Raw genomic sequence first — 24,901 nt, 5'->3', positions numbered from 1 at the left:
GTGCAGACTCCTCCCATTGAAGTGGACGGTTCGGAGGCTTTCCGGGTGCGAGAGATCCTGAACTCCAGGCGTCACGGCGGGGTGTTGCAATACCTTATCGACTGGGAGGGGTACGGTCCCGAGGAACGCTCCTGGGTCAGGTCTCATGATATCCTGGATCCTACATTAACTGCTGCTTTTCACCGACACCACCCAGATCGACCGGCTCCAAGACCCCGTGGTAGACCCCGCCGTCGACCAGGTCCTCGCTTCCGGAGCCGCTCGCAGGGGAGGGGCTCTGTCACGGAACGCTCAACCACGCCTCCTTCTGGTTTCACCAGATCTCTCTCTCCTGCGTATTAAGACTGCATTTCCCTTCCTTGCTCCTCTGCTAATTATTAGTTCATTATTATCACCTGTGGACCCTCAGCTCACCTTTATCTGGACTGCTCTGCTCATTGTTCATTTGTGAAGTCTTGATTTACCCTTACTCTGCCTCTGGCTTATTCCTTGTGTTTGAACTTTATGACTGCCTATCTCTGTTGGCTTACCTGTGTGAATAAAGTCTTGCAAATGGATCCGAACGCTTCAGCCTCTTCGTCACATTATCATTCTTTGTCAGTTTTGAGTGGTTAATATATTTTCCATTAAATAAAGTAGGCTATAAAAGGGTTTCAGCACTTCACCCCATTCAAAGATTGCAGTTACAGTTACAGTACAAAGCATGAATGATCATACCCCTTTTTTTATTTATAATAATAAGAAAAATTATTTAAAAAAAATAAGAATCATATTTACAGCTATTTAATAACTTTCCACATTCTGAAGTTCTCAGAACTAGTAAATAACGGACCCCGGTGCAGCCACAAATATCATGGCTATCTATAATAGGCCTACTGTAATTAAGGCATATATTCAACAAATGTATTAAAAACAGAAAGACGCTATAGTTTCGGCCTTATGGCTACTCAAAGGCCGCAGAAACAAGGCCATTCATTCCCGGCGTTCCTGGTTTGCTTCTTATTTATTAAATAAACAGGCAATTCGTTTTTAGTTATTAAATACTACATTTTAGTTTAACATGTTTTTATAGAAAGCCTTTCTAATAAACAAAATCACGTCTGACCCCACTCCATATTGCGCGTCTAAAGGCCAATTTGTACTTCTGCGTCGAGTGTATGCCGTAGCTACGCCGTAGGCTGTGCGATGCGCGCATACCCTACGCTGTACCCTGACGCGCACCTCTCCAAAAATGTAACAACACGTTAATTCTATGCGGACCGCAAGCGCTGTGATTGGTCTGCCAGAACCTCTCCCTCAGGTCAATAAATAAATAAATAAATCTGCGATAGGAGTGTGTGTGCGTGTGTGTGTGTCCAGAAATGGGATGATAGTTTCTTCCTTACGTCTGCTATAACACAAAATTTTGTAGTCCAGAGATTATTTATGTTAGTAAATAAATACATAGATCCGCTGAGTATAGTTTATTTATAGTTTATAGAGTATAGTTTATTTATTTTCTCATTAAAACCAAAGATGCTAATCAGTGATTGCATATCAAGAACAGGGACACATCAGGGTACATTTCGTGAATGAAGTCTCCGCAACAGCAATCAATTGCTCGAGCCACCGCTTCTGAAAACAGCGCCACGAGCTCTGCATGATTTCATAAACGCATTCCAGTGCCAGATCGCCTCTTATTTAACTCTATTAATCAACTAGAGATGCTTAATTTGTATTAGATACAACAACTCAAGCTGCAAGAAAAGCCACTATCTCACTGCTGATACTCCGACAATTAATGTACACATTCTACACAACAAGCTGCTTCTTCTTCGGCTGTTGTCTTGATTACACCATCATGCCCGAGGACACTGCCTCCTAGCGTCTGCATGTGTAATTGCACATTGACGCAGACAACAACGCAGAAGTATAAATGAAAACCAACGCGTTACTTACGGCGTAGGGGATACGGCGTATGTCCGACGCAGAAGTATAAATTGGCCTTTACTCATGCTGCTCACTTTCCATAATCAACATATGAAATAAAAAAAATAATAATATAATAGGCTAATATTTTCACATATAGCCTAACTATAAAACTAAATAGGCTACGTGTGCCTATGAAAGTGCCCGTGCATTTTTCCTTTATGACAGGAAACAATTCACAATACTCCGTAATTTTTAGCCATACAGATAAGTTCAAGACATAATTATAAACTATAAACGGTCTACTTTTATTTGTATAAACAATATATAACACAATGACAAAGGCTCTGGATTCAGGGAACAGATTAATTTGCATGCACTCCACTTTACATGCATTCCACTCCAAACGCTGTCTACATTCAACAAATTGTTTTGTTTATTAAATGCAAAGTTTTTAATTTCAAAAGCATTTCTAAATTCAGTTCATATTTCCAACAAACGAAATTCCAAGCCAAAATAACGAAGTGGTAAAAAAAAAAACTTGTGAGTTGAAAAGGAATAATGCGAATTGCCTTCACTTTAAAGTGAATTTCAATTGACGTGCGTAACGAACCCACTGGCATTGTTTCCGCGGCCTTTGAGTAGCCATAAGGCTGAAACTATAGGGTCTTTCTGTTTTTAATACCCTTGTTGGTAACACTTTATTTTAAGGGTCCAGAATAATGCATTAGTTAACCATTAATTAAGGGTTAACTTGTGCACAACTGAGCATTAGTTAAGCACAAACAAAATAGTAATTAATGATTAACTTTACATTTAAAGGGTCCGTAATTATGCATTAGTTAAACTAGTAATTAATGATTTGCTTGTTCACAATTATGCATTAGTTAAGCATGGACACAATAGTTATTAATGATTAACTTAACATTACAGTAAGGGCATATTAGACATTATTTACAACTTAATAAGCCATATATTATTTTTCTGTAGCTATGTTATTATATGTCTGTATTTTCTGTTAAGTTAACTGAACAATAAGCTAGTAATTATGTTTAATTACTGCTGATTTTGCCGTTATAAATTGCTAAAATAGTGTAATAAAGACAATTTGAGCCCCTATTCTGAAGTGAAAGTTTTATTCTCATTAATTATTGCACTTATTGAATGATATTTAAGTTTATTAACCAGAATAAGCCAATAATTAAGCCTAACTACCATTAATACAGTACTAATAAAGGCAATTTGACCCCCTATTCTAAAGTGAAAGTTTAATCCTCATTAATTATGGCACTTATTCAGTGATATTTAAGTTTATTAACCAGAATAAGCAAATAATTAAGCCTAACTACCAATAATACAGTACTAATAAAGGCAATTTGACCCCCTATTCTAAAGTGAAAGTTTAATCCTCATTAATTATGGCACTTTTTCAGTGATATTTAAGTTTATTGACCAGAATAAGCAGCTTTTACGGACACAAAACATACTTTTGTTGTAAATTTGGATAAATGGTTTAAGGTAAGGTTAACATTGAAACAAACGTATTATGTATTACAGAAGAAAAAAAACGAAAAATATATTTTATATCATGAAAAAAGATGTACAATTCCCCTTTTACCATTTTATAGATACATGTTATATCCCTAAACCCAAACATAACAAACAGAGAATAAAAAATGACAATACAACTTAATGAGCAGAAATGTTTTGGAAAATTTAAATTTTAGTAACAATATAGCATTACAATTATATGTTGAGCTACTAATCTCACTCAAACCTCTAAACCTACATATAACATTTCTTAAAAGTATGTAACGTTAGGGTGAACTTATGAAGAAAAAACATAACAAAAGTGTAATCACAATAATTTCTTTATTGTGAAAATGTCAAAAACGGTACCAATAGTAGTCCAAATGACGATGTGTTGCAGTCGGAGTCCTCTCTGGCGATATAGAGAATTTAAGTTATTTAATTTAAGCTTCACTCCACTATTTGAAGGCGCGCGCGTTTCTCATTCAAACACTAAAACACGGCATGTCGCAATCTGTGACGAAGCAGGCGAGAGCCAATGAGCGTTTGATATCACTGCCGTAAAGCGAGTTTTTTGAATTCATAACGTGCGCGGGCTTTGTTTACGGTCGCTGTTGAACATGAAGATGAAGATCGCTGGATAAAGATCATCATATGGATTCTAAAGATGTGGATTACAGGGAACAAATTAAATTGGTGTATTTTGTGAATTTATGTTGCGTTTTGGTGTACTTTCTAGTCATTGTGTCCAAGGCAAACAAAATAAGTATTACATGATAAATAATGGTTAAATGATTACAGAAATGTTATTCATTTTAGAGTTTTAAAGTGAAGTTTTGTTTAACGTAATCCTTTGAACCGAGTTTGCAGCAGAAATCACAAACAGCGAAATGTTTAGTGATAACTCAATAAGTGCCATAATTAATGAGGATACAACTTTCACTTTAGAATAGGGGGTCAAATTACCTTTATTAGTACTGTATTAATGGTAGTTAGGCTTAATTATTGGCTTATTCTGGTTAATAAACTTAAATATCACTGAATAAGTGCCATAATTAATGAGGATCAAACTTTCACTTTAGAATAGGGGGTAAAATTGCCTTTATTAGTACTGTATTAATGGTAGTTAGGCTTAATTATTGGCTTATTATGGTTAATAAACGTCTCGGTTACGTATGGTAACCCTCGTTCCCTGAAGGAGGGAACGGAGACGTATGTCGGACGTACCGACGAATTGGGATCACTTCTGGGAGCCCCTATCAGCTTCGAGCTATCTAGAACCGGCCAATGAACAATTGGCGTGCGAGATTTGCATCTCGCGCTCCGCCCCGCGCCGCGGGTATAAACAGGAAGCGAGAGCGAATGCACGCTGTTTTTCACTGAGGAGCCACACGTAGTGGCTCGACCTGCAGTGATGGTACAGCAACTGTGGCGACGGGACGTACGTCTCCGTTCCCTCCTTCAGGGAACGAGGGTTACCATACGTAACTGAGACGTTCCCATTCAGTCGGTCACGTTCGACGTACGTCGGACGTACCGACGAATTGGGATCTCCTATGGAAAACGCCATAGTTACTACCACTTCCAGCGCCCAGCGAGAGCCCCACAGACCCCGATCTGATGCGGGCGGGTAGGTTCACGCAGGGAGAGCCAAAGCTGCTGTTCCGCAAGACCCATTCAGCTGACTGTATTGGATAACGCTGGGAAAGCGTGCCTGTGAAGGCAGCTGCGGAAGCCACATCATGCCCAGAGGGAGTTAACATGTGGAGAATACACGTATGGGCTGGCCGTGGGCAGCACAACATACGGAAGTCTCAGGGGTGGCTCCGGCCAATTAGGAGGGAGACAACACGTACCTGAGACGGCAGAGGAGCTCTGCCGAGGGAAAGACACGGGCTCGCCGTAGGGAGCCGTACCGTGGAAGAATACACATATGGGACCGCCGTGGGGGTCACTACATACGGAACCCAGCCTAACACAAGTTCCACCAATGCATACGAGTGTTAGACCTGGCGTCGAACGCTCCGCCACGTCCGACTGCCGCGGGTTGCGGAGGACTCAACAGGGTTCGCCATTCCGGGGAACTCGACTGGAGCAAATAAGCGCACGCATCCGTCTACCATAGGGGAGGGAATGGCGCAGCAAGCCGACACTAGAACGGGCACTTCGGTGTTACTGACTATGGGAAGTGAGCACACAGGAAGAAACCGGCTCTACACGGAGGCTATAGAATCTAGCGAACGTGTTTGGTGTCGCCCAGCCCGCAGCTCTACAAATATCTGTCAGCGAGGCGCCACGAGCCAGCGCCCAGGAAGAGGCAACACCCCTAGTGGAGTGGGCTCTTAACCCGAGCGGGCAGGGCACGTCTTGGGACTGATAAGCCAAGACGATGGCATCCACTATCCAGTGGGCCATCCTCTGCTTGGAGACAGCCTTTCCCTTCTGCTGTCCTCCGAAACAGACGAAGAGCTGCTCTGAGGTCCTGAAGCTTTGCGTTCTGTCCACGTAAGTCCGGAGAGCACGGACGGGACAGAGAAAAGCTAGGGCTGGGTCTGCCTCCTCCGAAGGCAGCGCTTGCAGGCTCACCACTTGGTCCCGGAAGGGAGTAGTGGGAACCTTGGGCACGTATCCAGGCCGGGGTCTCATGATCACATGAGAGTTACCGGGCCCGAATTCCAGGCACGATTCGTCGACCGAAAATGCCTGCAGGTCCCCTACCCTCTTGATGGAGGCCAACGCAATCAGGAGTATAGTCTTTAACAACAGGATTTTCAACTCAGCTGACTGCAGAGGCTCAAAGGGTTCTCCCCAAGAGGGTATAGAGGGAGGACGAGGAGGATTTAATCTCCTCGCTCCCCTAAGGAACCTGACGATCAGATCGTGCTTACCTAGAGATTTTCCATCTACGAGCTCATGATTAGCGGCGATAGCGGCGACATAGACCTTGAGGGTGGAGGGAGACAGCCTTCGCTCCAACCCATCCTGTAGAAAGGTAAGCACAGAAGCGATCGAACATCTTCGGGGGTCTTCTCGGCGAGAAGAGCACCAGTCGACGAACAGGTTCCACTTCAACGCATAGAGGCGCCTCGTAGAGGGGGCTCTAGCGGAAGTGATGGTGTCAACTACCGCCTGCGGTAGGTCACCTAGAACCTCCGCGTCCCGTCCAGGGACCAAACATGGAGTTTCCAGAGGTCCGGACGCGGGTGCCATAGGGTGCCCCGTCTCTGAGTCAGGAGGTCCTGTCTCAGAGGAATGGGCCAGGGAGGTGCTGTCGCGAGGAGCACTAGTTCCGGGAACCAAGTCCGGTTGGGCCAATACGGAGCGACCAACAGGACCTGCTCCTCGTCCTCCCTGACTTTGCACAGTGTCTGCGCAAGAAGGCTCACTGGGGGAAACGCATACTTGCGTTCTTCCCGGGGCCAGCTGTGGGCCAGGGCATCCGACCCGAGGGTCCCCTCGGTCAAGGAATAAAACCACTGACAGTGGGTCGTCTCTGGGGAGGCAAACAGGTCTACCTGTGCGGCCCCGAAACGACTCCAGATTAGCTGGACCGCCTGGGGATGGAGTCGCCATTCTCCCGGAAGTACCTGCTGACGTGACAGCTCGTCGGCCGCACGATTGAGCAGGCCCGGAATGTGAACGGCACGAAGCGACCTCAGATGCTTCTGACTCCATAAGAGGAGATGGCGGGCGAGTTGCGACATGCGACGGGAGCGTAGACCACCCTGTTTGTTGATGTACGCTACGGCCGCAGTGTTGTCCGTCCGGACCAGAACGTGCTTGCCTCTGAGCGGAACTTTGAAGCGGCTGAGTGCAAGACGAACTGCTAACAACTCGAGGCAATTGATATGCCATTGCAGTTGAGGCCCCGTCCACAGACCCGAAACTGCAAGCCCGTTGTACGTGGCACCCCAACCCGTGGATGAGGCATCCGTGGAGACAACGGAGTGCCTGGACACTTGTTCTAGGGGAACTCCCGCCCGGAGAAACAGAGGGTCCGACCACGGGCCGAAGGTTTGGCGGCACCTCGGAGTCACTTGGACGCGGAGGGAACCGCTGTGCCACGCCCATCTCGGGACTCGATCGTGTAGCCAGCGTTGAAGCGGTCTCATATGAAGCAATCCGAGCGGCGTTACTGCGGCTGCGGATGCCATATGCCCCAGGAGCCTCTGAAAATGTTTCAGTGGAACCGCTGTCCTGCCTCTGAATGAATTCAGGCAGTTCAACACCGACTGGACGCGCTCCTCGGTGAGGCGCGCAGTCATGGCGACCGAGTCTATCTCCATACCGAGAAAAGAGATCCTCTGCGTGGGGCAGAGTTTGCTCTTCTCCCAGTTGACCCGAAGTCCCAACTGGCTGAGGTGACTGAGCACCTTGTCCCTGTGTTCGCACAACTGCTCTCGCGACTGGGCAAGAATCAGCCAGTCGTCGAGGTAGTTGAGGATGCGAACGCCATGCTCTCTCATGGGAGCAATGGCCGCCTCCGCAACCTTCGTAAAGACGCGGGGCGACAGGGACAGGCCGAAGGGTAAGAAGCGGTACTGATATGCCCGTCCCTCGAACGCGAAGCGCAGAAAGGGCCGGTGTCGAGGGAGAATCGAGACATGAAAGTACGCGTCCTTCAGGTCGATCGCTGCAAACCAATCTCGGGGACGGATGCACCTGAAGATGCGCTTCTGCGTTAACATCGTGAACGGCAGCCTGTGAAGGGACCGGTTCAGGAATCGCAGGTCCAAGATCGGTGGTAACCCGCCGCCTTTCTTGGGTACAATGAAGTACGGGCTGTAGAACCCGGACCTCATATCGGCTTGAGGGACCGGCTCTATCGCGTCCTTCGCCAGTAGGACAGCGATCTCCGCCCTGAGCACGGGGGCGTTCGCCTCCACTACAGTCGTGAAGTGAACGCCCCTGAACTTGGGGGGACGCCGGGCGAACTGAATCGCATAGCCGAGCCTGATGGTACGGATGAGCCACCGAGACGGGCTGGGAAGCGCTAGCCAGGCTCCCAGACTCCGAGCAAGGGGGACCATCGGCACCACAGACGTACCCGCAGCGGGGCAGCGAGGCGGACCGCAGGGATCCGGCTCGGACGGCATGGGAGCGGCCCGCAGCGGGATCTGAGTGTGCTGTGCAACACTTACCTACATCCGCGGAGAGGACGTGCGAGTGTGGGGAGGCCGCTTGTGTGCGTCCCGACAGCCGGCGTCCCCTGCTGGCGAAGGGAGAGGTACTTGAGGGTGGCGAGGCATGGGAGCGTCGACCACCGCCAAGCGCGCTCTCTTGGCACCCAGAGATATTGGAAACTGCTCTTTTATTGATGTTTTGGGTGCCGCTGACACTGGGGCCAGCGGCGGAACAGAAAAACAAAAGATTTTCCCCCGGCCCTCCTCCGGGGGAAGGAGTGGTGCTGCAGCCATCTCCCTCAGAGCAGTCTCCTCCATCTCTGGGCGGCCCGTCTCAGGGTCGCTTGCGACGACGCTTGCCACCTGGCTTGGCAGCGGCCTGAGCGGGCTGGACATCCTTCCCACGGCCGGCCCCACGCCGTCGGCTGGTGGAAGGCTGCTGCGGTGCCTTGGCGGGGGCGGAGGCGGCGGCGGGTGGACGTCCTCGGCGACGAGTAGTCGGAGGCGCTGCCGCCGGCGGCGGGGTGGAGGCAGCAGCGGGCCGCCGGGGCAGGATGTGTTTGATCGCCTCCGTCTGCTTCTGGGCGGCCGAGAACTGTTGGGCGAAGCTCTCGACCGCGTCACCGAATAACCCAGCTGACGAGATGGGGGAGTCCAGGAACCGATATTTATCGGTCTCCCTCATGTCAGCCAGGTTAAGCCAGAGATGACGCTCCTGGACCACAAGCGTGGACATCGCCTGACCGATGGAACGGGCGGTGACTTTCGTCGCCCGGAGGGCGAGGTCCGTCGCCGTCCGGAGCTCCCGGAGGAGCTCTGGGTCAGGCCTACCCTCGTGCATGTCAAGGAGCGCTTGGGCCTGGTGGACCTGAAGCAGCGCCATGCCATGCAAGGCGGACGCAGCCTGCCCGCAGGCCTTGTAAGCCTTCCCAGTCAGACTGGAAGAGAACTTACAGGCCCGGGACGGGAGACGTGGGTCACCGCGCCAGTTAGAGGCGGTCGCCGGACACAGTTGCATCGCGACGGCGCGCTCCACTGGCGGGATCCCCACGTAACCCTTGGCTGGCCCGCCGTCGAGAGTAGTGAGGGGGGAGGAGTCACTCGGCCGGTTTCTGGCAGAAAAAGGTGCCGTCCACGACCTCGTGAGCTCCTCATGCACCTCCGGGAAGAAAGGTGTCGGGGCGGGACGCTGAGAACCAGCGCGACCCACCCCGAGGAACCAATCGTCCAACCTAGAGGGTTCGGGACACGGTGGAGGGTTCCACTCGAGCCCAACCCTTTCGGCGGCCCGGGCAAGCATAGCAGCCATCTCAGGGTCCGGGGCAGCCGTTGCCACTCTCCCAGAGGGAGGCAGTACAGCTGACCCTTCATCCTCCGAGGACTGAAACTCCCCCTCCGATGCAGCGATCGACATCTGTTCGTCCGCTGGAGCTCCAAAAGTCACCACTGGTCTCCCGTGGGAGGGTCCAGCGGGTTCCTTTGGAGGCTCTACCGGCTGCGGAGCAGAGGGAATAGGGGCCTGCGGAGATTGACTCGGCGGGTTTGCCCTAAACGTGATCCTCAGATCACCCTGGCCATCCAAAGAAGCAGGTCCGCCCGGGTTAGGGGCAGCCCTGGTTCGTGGGATGGGTAAGGGGACTCCCCCAGCCCGGAGGTAGGAGAGTCTCGATCTTAGCTCCGCGATAGTCATGTTCCCGCAGTGGGAACATGAACTATCCACAAACGCCGCCTCAGCGTGCTGTGTGCCCAAACACGTGAGACAGCGATTGTGACCGTCAGCAGGGGACAGGGAACGACCGCATCCAGAAACGCACGGGTGGTAAGACATCCTGAAAAGGACGGCACGTCACCCGTGAACTCTTTTTGTGAGGAAACGCTCTTGTGCTGAAGCACTCAGGGGGAAACGCGACAGCGCACGGGATTGTTGTGCAGCCCGTGCCTGTACTCAGCAGGAAAACGCCCAACCAGACCAACAGATTTTGCTGTTGCTGTTAAAACAGCAGTTTTTCTCTGCTTGCAGAGGCAGCCGATGAGTCAGCGCGGATCCCACTGAAATGTGCCGTCTCTCCAACACGCGTTTCCTGGATTCTCCGGTTCTTTCGTCTCTCTTGCTTGATAGCAGCGAAAATACTCGACTGTGAAGAAGAGTGAGTCCTTCATATGCCTGTGTGGCTCCGAAGTGAATGACAGCGTGCATTCGCTCTCGCTTCCTGTTTATACCCGCGGGGCGGAGCGCGAGATGCAAATCTCGCACGCCAATTGTTCATTGGCCGGTTCTAGATAGCTCGAAGCTGATAGGGGCTCCCAGAAGTGATCCCAATTCGTCGGTACGTCCGACGTACGTCGAACGTGACCGACTGAATGGGAACTTAAATATCACTGAATAAGTGCCATAATTAATGAGGATTAAAGTTTCACTTTAGAATAGGGGGTCAAATTGCCTTTATTAGTACTGTATTAATGGTAGTTAGGCTTAATTATTGGCTTATTCTGGTTAATAAACTTAAATATCATTCAATAAGTGCCATAATTAATGAGAATAAAACTTTCACTTCAGAATAGGGGCTAAAATTGTCTTTATTACACTATTTTAGCAATTTATAACGGCAAAATCAGCAGTAATTAAACATAATTACTAGCTTATTGTTCAGTTAACTTAAAAGAAAATACAGACATATAATTACACAGCTACAGAAAAATGATATATGGCTTATTAAGTTGTAAATAATGTCTAATATGCCCTTACTGTAATGTTAAGTTAATCATTATTAACTATTGTGTCCATGCTTAACTAATGCATAATTGTGAACAAGCAAATCATTAGTTACTAGTTTAACTAATGCATAATTACGGACCCTTAAAATGTAAAGTTAATCATTAATTACTAGTGTGTTCGTGCTTAAATAATGCTTAGTTGTGAACAAGTTAACCCTTAATTAATCCTTTAAATAAACCCTTAAAATAAAGTGTTACCCATTTGTTGAATATATGTCTTAATTAGGCCTATTATAGATAGTTATGATATTTGTGGCTGCACCGGGGTCCGTATAGTTCTGAGATCTTAAAAAATGTGGAAAGTTATTAAATAGCTGTAAATATGATTCTTCTTTTTTTTTTAATATTTGTTCTTATTATTATTAATAAAAAAGGGTAATGATCATTCATGCTTTGTACTGTAACTGTAACTGCAACCATTCAAGGGGGTAAAGTGCTGAAGCCCTTTTATACTTTATTTAATGGAAAATATATTAACCACTCAAAACTGACAAAAAATGATAACAAAAAGCACACAACAACTCTTACTTACTAATATGAACAAGTGATTTATCTTTCATCCAAAGCCACACGAAGCAATTTTGAATTTAGAATCATAGTTACAACTATTTAATGGACACTTTTCACATTTCTGAAGTGATATAATTGTGGCTGGGTAAACAACATTAGTGGAAGTATAGTAGTAATATGTATTCTTATTTTCCCCAGTAGCTACAGCTCCATAAAAATAATAAAGAAAGTTAATATAGTATCTGGTAAGGACATATTATATGTAAATAAGTAAATAAAGTTTAACTCTCTTGCATCTGGTTCGTCGATGAAGCCATGTCTTTTGCATGTTTTACAAAAGGCGTCCATTCACAACTGACTTCCGGAAAAGCGGGATTGACCAATGACATTTCAGGTTACAATGAAATAAGTAAAGTCCCGCCCCACGACTGACAAAAATAAAACGTTTTTGTGCGAGCAAAATAGAAGCTCGAGTGCGAGCGTGGGGAATGATGACGCGCATGCTGCGATTTGTGTCCTGTCACGGTTGGTAGATCGGTTGTCTTATTCTAGTCTCATGTGTGGTGTGTGTATGTGTTTGTATGTCATGGTTAAGGGGGGGGGCGTGGATTTCAGCGGCCAGCTGTGTATTATCATCTCCAGCCTACTTAATGCCCTCTCTCCCGTTTCATGTTGTCAGATCGTTGTTTGAGTTCCCGTCCTCGTGCCTGTCCTGTTCTCCTCTTGTTCCCTGTGTACTGGACTCTGGATGACTTCACTTCAGATATCACCACGGATTCACCTTCACGTTCACTCTGCACCTCCGGATCTCCATCTCAGTCCCTGCGTCACGCTCTCCTGCCAGCTGTGTTCCTGGTTGTCTGCCATCTCCTTTGGGGCTGTGTTTTGCAACGATCTATCTTTATCCTTGAGAATCTGGTCTAATAAAGACTTGTTGAACTTGCATTTGCTTCCGTCCTGTTTATCATTACTGAACGATCTGACCAACTATGGAAGCAGCAAGCGCAACGTCGTTTGAGGAATTCGTGGGGCATAGCATCGCTAGGATGGATCAGCAGCAGGAGAGCATTTCTGCCACCGGACGCGCTGTGCAAGCGCTCGTGACGCAGGTGTCCGGGCTCACTCAGCAGATCCAACAACTCAGCATTCCCACTGTGCCGCCCACACCGATCGTTCCCCTCATCATGCCTGAGAGACCCCATCGTCCTGAGCCACGCCTTCCTGTTCCAGAGAGTTATGCAGGTGAACCTAATTTTTGTAGAGCGTTTCTCACTAAATGTTCTATGAATTTTTCGCTTCAGCCTATGACATTCGAGACTGAGGAATCCAAAGTGGCATTTGTTCTGACTTTACTGAGGGGTAAGGCGCCTCTCTGGGGAACGGCGGTGTGGGAAAACCAAGAACCATGCTGCGCCTCGTTCCACGCACTAGCCGCCAAGATGAAGAGGGTCTTTGACCGGAAGGTAGCGGGCAAGGAGGCTGCCAGAAGACTCGCCGACCTAAAGCAAGGAAGCTCTTCGGTGGCGGACTATTCAATAGAGTTTCGCACTCTGGCGGCTGAGTGTGAATGGAACGAGGAGGCACAGTGGGATATGTTCCTGCATGGGCTGGCCGACCGCGTTCAAACTGAGATTTACATGCTGGATCTGCCTCCTCGACTCAACGGGCTCATCGATCTGGCGCTGCGGGTGAACGCTCGTATTAACCAGCTGAACCAACGTGATCGATCTAGTCAGAACTACGGAACCGCCAGATCTCGGGGCGGCATGGAGGAGAACGCGGTCAGTTCCAGCGATCACGAGCCCATGCAGGTAGGGAGAGCCCGGCTTTCCCGGGAGGAGAGAGAGAGGCGGAGGTCCCAGGGACTTTGTCTTTACTGTGCTGGCCGCGGGCATTTTCTACATTCATGCCCGGTAAAAGATCAAGCCCGATAGTAAAGTTGAGGCTACTGTCGGGTGGGATCTCCGCCGAGAAGTCCTCACCATCCACTCTCCTTCTGGTAAGACTGAGATGGGGCAACAACAGGACACACACATGCCAGGCACTTGTGGATTCCGGGGCCGAGGGGAATTTCATGGACACTCACCTGGCACACGAATTACACCTACCGCTCTCATCTCTTCCTCACCAGATTTCGGTCAGTGCCCTTAACGGTCAAGCACTTCCCAACATCTCCCTCTCCACTGGTCCCATAACCCTCATCACCTCCGGAAACCATACAGAGACCATCTCCTTCCTCCTCATGGACTCACCTGCAGTGTTGGGGCACCCTTGGCTGGTGAAACACAACCCTCGGGTGGTCTGGGGCTCTAACTCCATTTCCGTGTGGAGCGAGTCCTGTCACAGTTCCTGTCTTGTTTCTGCTTGTCCGTCTGTTTCTGTTTCTGTGTTTCAGGAGAAGGCAATGGATCTGTCAAACGTGCCCGCAGAGTATCTGGACCTGAAGGAAATGTGTTCAGTAAGTCTCGGGCTGCTTCTCTTCCTCCGCATCGTCCCTATGACTGTGCTATAGAGCTAGTGACAGGTAAATCTCCGCCTAAGGGCAAACTTTACTCTCTTTCTGTTCCCGAGAGGGAGGCCATGGAGAAATACATTTCTGATTCTTTAACGGCTGGATTCATCCGACCTTCCTCTTCTCCGGCGGGGGCGGGGTTCTTTTTTGTGGGTAAGAAGGATGGTTCTCTGTGACCTTGCATTGATTACCGAGAGCTGAACAACATCACGGTAAAGAATACGTATCCTTTGCAGTTGTCTTCAGCGTTCGAGAGGTTGCAGGGAGTGTCCATCTTCACCAAATTGGATTTACATAACGCATATCATTTGGTCCGCATTAGGAAGGGGGATGAGTGGAAGACCGCTTTCAACACCCCCAGGGGGCACTTTGAATACTTGGTTATGCCCTTCGGCCTTTCCAACTCCCCAGCGGTTTTCCAGGCACTCGTCAATGACGTGTTGAGAGACATGGTAGATCAGTTCATATATGTTTACCTGGATGACATATTGATTTTTTCTTCGTCTCTCCAGGAACACGTTCAACACATCAGACGAGTGCTTCAGAGGTTGCTACAGAATGGGCTTTTTGTCAAGGCGGAGAAATGCGATTTTCATGCAGAGTCTGTTTCCTTCCTAGGATACATCGTCTCTTCTGAGGGAGTGCGCATGGATCCTGACAAGGTTAGGGCTGTGATAGATTGGCCAAGTCCAGATTCCCGTAAGGCCCTACAGAGGTTTCTGGGATTCGCCAATTTCTATCGGCGTTTCTTTCGCAATTTCAGCCAACTAGCCGCACCTCTGACAGTCTTGACCTCCCCCAGAACGACGTTCAGGTGGTCTGATACAGCTGAGGCTGTATTTTCTAACCTTAAAAGTCGCTTTGTTTCTGCTCCCATCTTAGTTGCCCCTGATTCCACACGTCAGTTCGTGGTGGAGGTCGATGCATCAGAGGTGGGGGTAGGTGCAGTTCTCTCCCAGCGCACTTCCTCAGACGACAAGATGCATCCGTGCGTGTTTTTCTCCCATCGTTTATCACCAGCCGAACGTAACTATGACATTGGTAACAGAGAGTTGTTGGCCGTCAAGCTAGCGTTGGAGGAGTGGCGTCATTGGTTAGAAGGGTCGGGGGTACCTTTTATCGTATGGACCGATCATAAGAACCTTGAATATATTAGATCTGCCAAAAGACTCAACTCCAGGCAGGCTCGGTGGGCACTTTTTTTCGGACGTTTTGACTTTACTCTCTCGTACCGCCCAGGTTCCAAGAATGTAAAACCTGATTCTTTATATCGTATTTTTGAGCCATCCGAACGCCCGGTTACTCCTGAGTGTATTTTACCAGAGAAGATAGTTATCTCCACACTCATATGGGAGGTCGAATCGAGGGTCAAGACGGCCTTGGAAGGGGTAACGCCTCCTCCCGGCTGCCCACCGAACCGCTTGTTTGTTCCGGAGGGTTTACGGTCCGGCGTTATTCGATGGGGTCATTGTTCCAACGTGGCTTGTCATCCAGGTATAAGTCGCACCAAGCACTTAGTAAAGCAACGGTTTTCGTGGCCATTAATGGCTCGCGATATTCATGATTTTGTTTTGGCTTGCTCGGTTTGTGCTGTTGGTAAGACATCTAACCGACCTCCTGATGGGTTGCTCCAACCGCTGTCTGTCCTTTCGAGACCCTGGTCCCACATTGCGCTAGATTTTGTCACCGCCCTCCCGCCCTCTAAGGGGATGAAGGTCGTTTTGACCGTAGTGGACCGGTTCTCGAAGGCGGCACATTTCATTCCCTTGCCCAAATTACCTTCAGCCAAGGAGACAGCGGTTACCGTTATTGATCATGTCTTTCGGTTACATGGCCTCCCGATGGATGTGGTTTCTGACAGGGGCTCTCAGTTTGTGTCCAAATTCTGGAAGGAGTTTTGTAGTTTACTAGGAGCTACGGTCAGTCTGTCTTCGGGTTATCATTCCCAGAGCAATGGTCAGTCCGACCGAGCCGACCAGGATTTAGAGAGAATGTTGCGATGTTTGGTTTCCAAGAACCCATCTTCCTGGAGCCAACAACTTTCTATGGTGGAGTACGCCCATAACTCGTTGCCAGTGTCATCCACGGGTCTCTCTCCGTTTAAGTGTAGTTTAGGGTACCAACCACCTATTTTTCCGAGTCTGGAATCCGAAGTCGCGGTCTCCTACGCTCACGCCTTCGTCCAGAGGTGTCACTGCACTTGGCCTAGAGCCCGTGAGACTCTACTCCAAGTGGGGGCGCGCACCAAGGCTAAAGACGATCGCCACCGGTCTAAGCCACCTGTATACGTCGCTGGTCAAAAGGTGTGGCTTTCTACTAAGAACATTCCTCTCCGCTCTGTTTCAAATAAACTTGCTCCCAAATTCATTGGCCCGTTTACTATCACCAAGATCATTAGCCCGGTGACAGTCCGCCTCAACCTTCCTCCAGCGTACAGGAGAATTAATTCCGCCTTTCATGTTTCAAAAATTAAGCCCGTGTTTCATTCTCATCTTAATCCGCCTACCCCAGTTCCTCCCCTGCCGCGACTCATAGATGGGGAACCTACTTATTCGGTACATTGTATTCTTTGCAATCCCTCATCCAATAACAAAAGAAATGATCAAATGTGTTTGCACAAATCACATTTTCCTGTATGGAAGGATAATTTTCAAAAGGAATTGCAAATTGTGAACGCATAAAATGTGACATAATCCAAACGCAATTGCAAATCGCGCATTGCCATTTGCATTTTCGTTTACGTGAACGCACAACGACTGCCAAATTTCAAATGGAAAAGCAAAGTCTGTTTGCAATTGCATTTCCAATGTCTTACAAGTTATGACCCTGCCATTTTGGAATAGCAATAGAAAATCACCTATTTGCCATTTCATTTCCTCCGTGTCCTGCCACAACCTGCTAGCCTGGTTAAAACCAGACCATTCTCAGTAGTAACTGAGTTATGGTCTGGCAAAGCTTCATAGACAAATCATTTCCAAAGGGGCGTCACCAACGGGCGTCGCTCAAATGCCTCTCGGCGCAATTGGATAGACCTAAAACCAATCAGAGCGATGAGGGAGATGACGAATGCAGAGCGACGCAGAAACATTTGGCCGTCTCTCAATATGCGTTCTTGTCTGTACTTGTGTTCTCAAATAGGAAATGTCCCCGGTTTCCATTTCAGAAATCTGGTCACCTTACCTAAACCACATATTAATATTTAATATATTATTTTAAAAATGTAAACGAAAAGAGGCAGGGTGTTTTATACTTCGTTTTATTATAAATATATAAGATAATCAATGTAGGCCTAGCTACGCGTTGCCTGAACCACATTCGTGTGGCTATTATGTTTAAGATTTTTATTTTTTATGAAATGAGGCAGTGGTGTTTTATGACATATTTCGTACGCGAACTTCTGACTTGCATCCGTGACTTGCCAAGTTTGACTCCGGAGAACGAACTCCCGAGGACGGGAGGACACTAGGCCGCCTACAATGCTGACAGTATCACTCAGTATATATTTGTAAATGTAGTGCAGGCAATGCATATTATCTTCAATGTATGTTTATAACAAAACGAAATATAAAAAACCCAGCCTCTTTTCGTTTGCATTAAAAAAAAACACACATAATATAAGCATATAATATAATATAGGCTATGATTATCACTGTAATAAATTAAATATGACATAAAACACAACCCAGTCTCTTTTTGTTAAATTATGTGTGATCATCAATAGCAATTATAAAAGTAAGTAAAAGGTATAAGAAGCTATACAATAAATAAAGCAATTCAGTCAAAGTCAGCGCTAGGAGACTACAATGGTAAAGTTTTATAGCTTAAAAATATAAAGTTATGAAACTTCACTTTGCCATCAGACAAAACGATCTGTCTGGGAACAAATTATAGATTAATGAGAGCAAAGATCAACCGTTAGATCTACACAAGACGAGACAAATCATATCTTATGTTTAACCACTACAGAGACATCAGAGCCAGCGGCAGACGACAGAAGGACTGGCCGAGGAAAGGCGCCTCTCGGTGGGGTTGAGCGATTGAGCGCCGCTGAACCATTGGAGCTCACAACTCCGAAAACGGCAGATCAAATTTTAAAAAAGGCGCTCTCTTTATAAATAAACCACAGATTTGAGCTTTAAACAACTACATTCTCGCCTGAAAAGGACTTAAAACTATATTTTGTAAAACATTAACACTACCAGAGGGCTCTCGCTAAGACCCATTCGTTTAGCCACCAAAGGACTTTTGCCGAATCCAGACGGTAAGACAGCGATAACATCGTTTTTAGATATGAAGGCTTCGAGTGTTGTTCTTTGCTCGGGTTTTAACGAAAAGGAAAAGTTTAAATCGCTTAAAACAGACGCGATAGCTGATTCGAACGAGTGATGCTCCACAGTGGCAAATCTGCTTCAACGTCGCTGCGCTGTCGTCATCGTGTAAAGCCCGCCCTAACGTTTCTAATTGGTGCCGTCAAGTGGTGGAAAACGGGGAATTTGAATATTTTTGTAATAAAATCAAAGTTCAAACTCTTTAGTTCAAACAAAGTCAAAATGCAGAACTGATAGTATGTTCACCTGGCAACCAGAAAAAACAGCAAATGAGAAAATTGACATGACTGCATTCGGTAGGCTATGTATCAGACAGATATCATCATATTCCAGCGGTCCCGGACACAGTAATTAAAATTATAAATAAATTATCATGAGTTAAAATCAGAGAATCTATAGAAACTTGACATGATGTGAGTGGTGTGTTGTCCATATGATTCTGTGCTCAAGATCCAAGCGATCAAAAAATAAAATAAAATAAAATTACATTAGTGACATTCAATCGCAGATGTTCGTTTCGTAGGTGGATGATCTGATTTTCTGTATATTCTGTAGCCTATATATTTATTTTATAATATATATAAAAAGCATAAAATAAATAAACACTAAATATTTCTCACTTAGCCTAAATAATTAATACATTAAGATGACAAAACGAAAACATACTGAATCCGTTTTAATCTTAATTTTTTTCTTCAAATAAAAATAGCAGTCTATTCGCTCGCTCATTCCACTCTGCGATGCCTTTTGTGCATATAAATATATTTTTTTGCTTTTGAAAATATGTGAAGTGATATGAGAAGTAGGCAAAGGCGGTCCCCGAATAAAGTTTTTTTCTACTTAACTATTTGTTCATTTAAGCCAGCGGTCGGGAACCTTTTTGGACCAAAGAGACATTTTTCATTTTTGGTCAAAGCTACACTGTGTGATATTTTCCCCCATCTAGTGGTGAACATGTATATGACCATCCAGAGAATATTAGTTTCTGTTCCTCTCAATTCCGATTTCGTTTTAACTCCTACGGTGGCCGATTTAGTCCAAGATTAACATGGCTTCCAGTTCGACCTCGTCCACATTCGACACGGTGCCATCGAGTGTTAAAACGCGAAAGGCGAAGCTTGAATTTACGGGTATGTCCCTCTTTGGCTAATGTACTTTCAAGATGGAGGGGCAACATGGCGACCCGCATTCGAACCCCTCACTCGTATGTATTTTCAATGGCATATTATAAACTTACGAGAATACTTTATTACTTGAAAGAAGTAAATATACATTAATGAGCACATATATATTTGAAAGAACTAAGTGTTTTTAGCTAAGAATAAACTAAAAAAGTTACACAGTGTAGCTTTGGTTAAAGCATTTTTCCAAAAGAGCCACAGTAAAAAATATATAAAATTATAATTTAAAAAAATGTTTGTTTATTTTTTTCAATAAAATTTCAACAGTAGTATGAATAAAAACAAACAAATATGCAGCAAACAATAAATATGGAATATGCAATATGGAATTAATTGTGCAGGGCTTTCACTGTGAGGTTGAGTTATAAATTTGCTTACATCTACTGTGTTTATGTGAATACTCGACTTGCCATTTTGATATATTTCTGTGTTTATTTGGCCATTTAGCCCGTTCTGCGTTGCGCTCGGAGCGCGCGCACAGCATCCTGTCAGTAATTCAGTTGTCTTTCGCGACGTTATTATTTATTTTTATCAACTGAAATCTGCGGATTATCATAAATACAACACATTTATTTATCACAAAAGTACAGGGTGAAATGTCTCTTTGCACCAGTTTCAATAAAAGGATAGGCCTATTTTAAAGATTATATGTGATATTGAGCTGAACTTCACACCATATATCGCAAATTTTGCTTTTACCATGCAGCAAACTAAAAAATAAATAAAATTAATAATAATAATAAAAATATATTTTAAACCGTTTAACTGCATATTAATCTGTCAAAATTACTTTTGGTAAACGGTTAAATGGTCAATATAAGCATCCCTATTCCTTGCAACCAGATCAGTCTTTTTTTGGCTTCTTTTTGTTTGGTTAGCAGGTGATAAATAGTTATATTTTATATAACTAAAATATATTTAGTTCCAGGTCAAACTACACAGTATGACTTTTTTGTTGTTGTTGCAAAATAGACACATTTATTGGATATTTCTCCCCGTTTTCTTCATAGGAATGAATAATAATGAAAAAAGTGCTTTGTTTTCCACCACTTGAGGGCATGGCCTATTTTCAGACTACACCAAAAAAAACCCGACCTCAAGCCTGATTGACAGTTGCCTGTGTTAGACATCGGAAATGCAAGTGCAAAGGGGATTGCGATTCCAATTGAATTTTGTGCAGGGTGTGGCAGGACATGGAGGAAATGAAATGGCAAATAGGTGATTTTCTATTGCTATTCCAAAATGGCAGGGTCATAACTTGTAAGACATTGGAAATGCAATTGCAAACAGACTTTGCTTTTCCATTTGAAATTTGGCAGTCGTTGTGCGTTCACGTAAACGAAAATGCAAATGGCAATGCGCGATTTGCAATTGCGTTTGGATTATGTTACATTTTATGTGTCCACAAATTGAAAACGCAATTGCAAATACAATTTGCAATTCCTTTTGAAAATTGTCCGCGATATCCTTCCATATTCCTGCAAGTACATTTCAACCAAACAAAAATTGAAAACAGACTTTTAAAGAAACAGCCAAAATATATGGAGATTCATGTATTATATTAAGCACCACATTCATATTAACTACTTTACTTACACTACCTGCATTAACTAAAATTCACCCAGGTTACACATGACAAAACCCAAATCCATGACATTAAAACACTAAGGCATTATAGACATAACATTATAACTTTCTGTAAAGCTGCTTTGAATGATTACAATGTGTATTATGAATTGCTATACAAATAAATTTGACTTGATGCTTGGTCATACTTGGCAAAAATAATCATGAAACAACCAGAATAACCATTTGTGCTAATTTTATTTTAACTAATAATACATTTATAATTTTTATATATATATATGTCCACATACTTAGGGAATGAATGCATTTGCGCGTAAACCTTTTTCTTTCTCGGCTCACAGGGAGCCCTGCTCCTGAGCCAAGTATAGTACTGCCAACATGTGGCAACATTTCAGGTTTGGAAAGAAGTATTTCCACTAGAAATACAGCTTTTATTTCTCTGCAACTAAGCCATGCCAGCCTTTCCAGAAGCCACAGGCTGGACATTCCGCAAAACCGCCCAAAACCGCAAGAGCACAGCTCATGTCAGATTGTGCGGTCAGATCGCACACACAGTCACACACAGAATCATTAAGTAAGAACAAAAATTATCAACAAAATTGCTTAGAGACTGAAAGTTATATAGTGTATATGTATTTCTGTTTTGAAGTCATTTAAACCCACAGCTAAACATGAACTGCTATCTTTGCTCAGCCACTTAAACTTTCATCTCACATTTCCTCTCCCTCGCGTTTTTGGTTCACACGCTAGAGACGAGTGTCTCCTAGCACGAGGCTGTCTCATCTAGCAGTGCAAGTATAATGGAGGCCAGCTAGTAGTTGCTGTGCGAGTAAACCTCACTCCTCTCTTGTGACTAACGCTAGAGATTGCAGCCTTTAGTCTCATTGTTAGAGCGTCTGACTCTCATACCGGTGGACCCGGGTTCGAGTCCCGCTTGGAGCGTGCGGTTCGAACAGGAGGGGTTACATTGGTGCCGTGACCCGGATGGAAGTGAGGTTTAGGGGGGTCAGTGTAATGGAGGCCAACTAGTAGTTGCTGTGCTAGTAAACCTCACTCATCTGATCTCAAGATACACTCTAGCGACTGACACTAGAGGTTGCAGCCTTTAGCCTCCTTGTTAGAGCGTCCGACTCTCATGCCGGTGGACCCGGGTTCGACTCCTGCATGGAGCGTGCTGTTCGAATAGGAGGGGTTACAAAGGCCCAGTCACCAGTCTCAAAAATCTCTCTTTTTTTATCCTTGACCTACAGCTCCAACCATGGACCCTAGCGTGAGCCTGTCTCCGCTAAGATTGAAGGCCCAAATGGCTTATTTTACATCCCAGCTTTCCTCTTCCTTTACCTTCCCCATTACAACCCAAGCCCCGGGGACTGACCCAAGCGTGAGGCTGCCTCCGCAAACAACTTTGGCCTTAGAGCCTTCCCCTTCTAACTCTCTTCCCCAGGAAAACCAACCCCAACCAATCACTTTTCCAGTCATTTGTTTCACATAGGAGCAGCAACCACAGCTGCCCCAAAAAGGCTTCTCCCAGCATCAGATTCAAACACTCGGTCGCTGGTCATCAGAGGCTTTTAAGGACTATATCCAATCCAATCCTCTGCTCCCATCGGAGCTCAAATTTTCTCCACTGCTGCAGCAGTGATGTTCCCTCATGCTCCCGCCGGAGCTCAGTTCTCATTCAAAATGTATCCACTGCTGCAGCAGTGATGTTCCCTCACACTCCCACAGGAGCTCAGTTTTTTTGTCATATTTTCTCCACTGCCACAAAAGTGATGTTCCCTCCACTCCAGCAGGTGCTCAGTTTTCTGGCTAAAATGTCTTCACTACCACAGCAGTGATGTTCCTTTATGCTCTTGCAGGAGCTCAGTTTTCTGGATAAAATTTCTCCACTGCCGCAGCAGTGATATACCCTCTGTTCCCGCAGGAGCTCAGTTGTACAGCCATCTTTCTCTTTGAATAGTTGGAAAGCAAGTTGAGAAACAAGCTTGTTTTCACTGCTGCAATAGTTTCATCTACTCCACTCGTGCAGGAGCTCCGTTACGCCATCCAAACTTGCTCCACTGCTACAGCAGTGTTCTCTTTCACCCCCACAGCTCAGCTCTCAGTCCAACTTGTCCATTGGATATCTGATTATTTGTAAGTGTGAACTTGTGAAATTATGTTTTATTAACAAATTTCTGGAGGAACACGTTCAAATGATCTATCCAATCAGCTTGAGAGTAGGCCTATACTGTATATATATATATATATATATATATATATATATATATATATATATATATATATATATATATATATATATATATATATATATATATATATATATATATATATATATATACGTAGCTCACTCACCTATGTTCCACGACAGTTTTCAGCATCCCTCCACCACCCTGTCTCCTCACACTTGCCTGGTTACTATCCAGAGATACGGGGGGAGTATACTCTGGGTTCGGCCAAATACCGAGCTCGGAGCACTCTCCTCGGACAGCACGCCGAATATGCATACTACTGCACTGATTATTTGTAAGTGTGAACTCGTGAATTGCAAATTTTTTTGTGACTGTCAAGTAAAATATATCTGTCTCTAAAACAAAAAAGTGACACAGAAGAGAAATAATTGAAATACCACAGATCTTATAGCAGTGTAATTAATAGCCAAATTACATCGTGCTGATACCTAATGAAATTCACAAGATATAGGACCACATACTCTCACTGTGAAAGGTGGTAAATCAACACAAGGGGGAAAGAGAGACTTGCTATGAAAACCTGTGTGATCAACTATGAAATATGACAGCATCAGATTCAAATGATTAAGGTGCCTTTGGCAGGCCGAAGCTACATTGTATTTAAAAAGTGTTAACTTCCACTCACTCCAATGCATGGGCAAAAACAGTTAAAGGGACTCACTTTAAACTGAGACCCCTTCAGAGTCTGTTCAAGATGATACACACCAAGAAATTGCAAAAAGTAACATGGAGAGAGAGAGAGAGATCATAAGAGGAAAAGACACTTATTCTGTGTTAGAGAGAAACTGTGTTTTGCCCAACTGAAGAGCAATCATTGAATCTCAGCATTCATGCAAGGATATTGGAATGAGATTTGCAAGTGATTTATTTCATAATCTTTCAACTATAGCAAAGCGTGTTCTTCATAATATTCCTTTAAGAGGTGTGAATTTATCAAGCTGTCAAGCAACTTAGATGGAAATAATTACATTCTTTGAAAGAGCTCTTAGTCTAACATACTTTTACGTCATTATGAAGTTGCAGTTGTTAGGACTTTGATTTTGCCAGAAAACCTTCAGTTGTATTGAATTGCAGGCAGGCTGCCAGTACTGATCATTCAAAATGACAAAACGACAAGTGTTTATAGTTTCAAGCCTTATTCACACACACCAGTAAGGCTCTGTTGTGCATGACAAGCCCGAGTCAACTTGTCTAC

At 45.3% G+C, this 24,901-nt stretch overlaps 1 protein-coding gene across 1 annotated transcript in view; it reads right to left on the bottom strand.

The window, feature by feature from the left end:
• Nucleotides 1–24,901, bottom strand: part of col25a1 (collagen type XXV alpha 1 chain) — a gene marked incomplete at its 3' end in the record, with an annotated part of 823,527 nt that overhangs the window by 244,049 nt on the left and 554,577 nt on the right. The window lies entirely within an intron of this gene.

The sequence above is a fragment of the Gobio gobio genome, assembly GCF_949357685.1.
Source record: "Gobio gobio genome assembly, chromosome: 2".
In the NCBI taxonomy this organism is placed as follows: domain Eukaryota; kingdom Metazoa; phylum Chordata; class Actinopteri; order Cypriniformes; family Gobionidae; genus Gobio; species Gobio gobio.
Note: the sequence above shows the minus strand (reverse complement) of the source record. Positions and strands in the feature narration are given on the sequence as shown.